Source organism: Salvelinus alpinus, chromosome 19 (genome assembly GCF_045679555.1).
Source record: "Salvelinus alpinus chromosome 19, SLU_Salpinus.1, whole genome shotgun sequence".
Lineage (NCBI taxonomy): Eukaryota > Metazoa > Chordata > Actinopteri > Salmoniformes > Salmonidae > Salvelinus > Salvelinus alpinus.
The window spans coordinates 44,427,141-44,430,400 of NC_092104.1; the positions used below are offsets into that span (position 1 = coordinate 44,427,141).

The window sequence follows — 3,260 nt, forward strand, 5'->3', positions numbered from 1 at the left end:
GTCTGGCTTTTTCATGGTGGTTTTGGAGCAGTGGATTCTTCCTTGCTGAGCAGCCTTTCAGGTTATGACGATATAGGACTCGTTTTACTGTGGATATAGATACTTTTGTACCTGTTTCCTCCAGCTTCTTCACAAGGTCCTTTGCTGTTATTCTGGGATTGATTTGCACTTTTCGCACCAAAGTACGTTCATCTCTAGGAGACAGAACACGTCTCCTTCCTGAGCGGTATGACGGCTGCATGGTCCCATGGTGTTTATACTTGCGTACTATTGTTTGTACAGATGAACGTGGTACCTTCAGGCGTTTGGAAATTGCTCCCAAGGATGAACCAGACTTGTGGAGGTCTACCATTTTTTTCTGAGGTCTTGGCTGATTTCTTTTGATTTTCCCATGATTTCAACCAACGAGGCACTGAGTTTGAAGGTAGACCTTGAAATACATCCACAGGTACACCTCCAATTGACTCAAATGATGTCAATTAGTCTATCAGAAGCTTCTAAAGCCATTACATAATTTTCTGGAATTTTCCAAGCTGTTTAAAGGCACAGTCAACTTAGTGTATGTACTTTTCTGACCCACTGGAATTGTGATACAGTGAATTATAAGTGAAATAATCTATTTGTAAACAATTGTTGGGAAAATGACTTGTGTCATGCACAAAGTAGATGTCCTAACCAATTGAATTGAAAAAGTTGTAGTGACATCTCAAGGATGATCGAAGGAAATTGGACGCACCTGAGATCAATTTGGAGTGTAATAGAAAAGGGGTGTGAATACTTACAGTATCAGTCAAAAGTTTGGACACACCTACTCATTCCAGGGTTTTTCTTTATTTTTTACTATTTTCTACATTGTAGAATAATAGCGAAGACATCAATACTATGAAATAACATATATGGAATCATGTAGTAACCAAAAAAGTGTTAACTTCTTTCAGCTAGGGGGCAGAATTTTTATGTTTGGAAAAATAACGTTCCCAAGGTAAATGGACTATTTCTCAGGTCCAGATGCTAGAACATGCATATAATTTACAGATTAGGATAGAAAACACTTTAAAGTGTCCAAAACTGTCAAAATATTGTCTGTGAGTATAACAGAACTGATTTTGCAGGCGAAAACCTGAGGGAATCCAACCCGGAAGTGCCTTTTATTTGGAAATATCCCTGTTCCGTTGCCTGCCCCTCCTCCATTTAAAGGAGTATCAACCAGATTCCTTTTCCAACGGCTTCCTCAGGCTGTGCCCAGGCTTTAGACATAGTTTCAAGCTTTTATTTTGAAAAATGAGCGAGATTTTTCAAAACGCGTCAGGTGTCCTTTGATTAATTCCGACGCGCGAGAGATGTAGCTCGACATTTTCTTTCTCTGTAGGATTGAATAGTTTACCGTCCGGTTGAAATATTATCGATTATGTATGTTAAAAACAACCTGAGGATTGATTATAAAAAACGTTTGACATGTTTCTACGAACATTACGGATACTTTTTGGAATTTTCGTCTGCCTTTCAGGACCGGAACGAGCCTGTGGTTTTCTGAACATAACGCGCAAACCAAATGGCGTTTTTTGGTTATAAAACTAATGTTTATCGAACAAAAATAACATTTATTGTGTAACTGGGAGTCTCGTGAGTGCAAACATCCGAAGATTATCAAAGGTAAGCGATTAATTTTATTGCTTTTCTGACTTTCGTGACCAAGCTAATTTGCGGCTAGCTGTTCTTACTGTTTTGTCTAGTGATTGATAAACTCACAAACGCTTGGATTGCTTTCGCTGTAAAGCATATTTTCAAAATCTGACACGATAGGTGGATTAACAACAAGCTAAGCTGTGTTTTGGTATATTTCACTTGTGATTTCATGATTATAAATATTTGTAGTATTATTTTTGAATTTGGCGCTCTGCAATTCAGGGCTTGTTTACGAAAATGATCCCGCTAAAGGGATCCGTGCGGCAAGAAGTTAAACAAATCAAAATATTTTAACAAATCAAAATATTTTATATTTGATCAAATATTAGGCGTGTTCAAAAGTTAGGTGTGTACACATTTTTTACTGGTATGCATGCAAATAAAAAAAATGCTACAATTTCTTTAAACATGTTTTCACTATGTCATTATAGGTTATTGTGTTTAGATGCGTGAGAAAAAAAGTATGTTACACAACAAAACGTGGAATAAGTCAAGGGGTATTAATAATACATTCTGAAGGCACTGTAAATGGTCCTTGAACCTTTTAACCTTTTAATGTCTATAAACGTCAATAAAACTGTACTTGACAACAACTTCATTTGATAACTCATATATGTACCGTAATAGTATTATAGCTGCCCATCACAGAGCAGCATCCCTCAGGACACGTGAGGAATACCTGCCCTCTACAGCTAGCTAGCTACACCGTGCAAGCTAGCTGCACACACAAAAGTTGAATTTCCTTCTCGTACAATTCTCATATGACCATCAGCATTGCAAATACAAAGTCCCTGCTTTAACCCCTGCGGAAGAGCGAGGAGCTCACAGCCAGTGGATGGTAGAAGGCCAACCCCCTGGCTCCCTCCCCAACCTCCGACCACTCCCTTAACTGGGTGCTTGTCGTTGACATGATGAACTTTCTGACCCAAGCTGGAGGACCAGCAGTGTGAGGTGACCTACCGCGGGACTACCTACCGCGGTTACATGACTCTCTATGCTGCCATCACCAGAGCAATGAAAGAGGGTGAGCGTTACACCTCTCTGTTCCATGTGGGATTGCATGTTCTCCCATACACAGAGTGCTCTGTGCTGTTTGCTTGTACATGCAATGTTCAGTATCTTTAGCTTTACACTACTTTCGTTTGCAAAGGCAGGCATGATCAAACCTTGGAAGTAAATTACACTCTTCTTGCCTGTCCTAAGACTGTTCAGTCTCAACACATTTTGCAGTAACATTTCCAATGACCTATCATCCATCTGAATGCAGCTAATCAAGATGCCATGCCTTCTATAAATGTTCCCAATATAGAGCCTTCCTATTTCTTCCAGATGAGTGTTGAGGAGTTGAGCCGTGTCTTGCGCTCTGATAACAACACACCCATGCTCATGCTTGAGTAGCGTCACCAGGTCCTCACAGAGGGGTCCAGCACGTGCTCCTGCAGCACAGACGAAGCTTCCGGAGCTTCATAAGCCGAGCCAGTAACAACTCCTAGAAGATGGTGGAGCTCATCGTAGACAAGCTGCCCTCATACAAGGACGATGCTACATACAAGGTCATACTGTCACGTTCCTGA

General features: G+C 40.3%; 1 pseudogene; it reads left to right on the plus strand.

The window, feature by feature from the left end:
• Nucleotides 1–2,486: 2,486 nt before the first annotated feature.
• LOC139545880 (queuosine 5'-phosphate N-glycosylase/hydrolase-like) lies at nucleotides 2,487–3,260 on the plus strand (annotated as a pseudogene).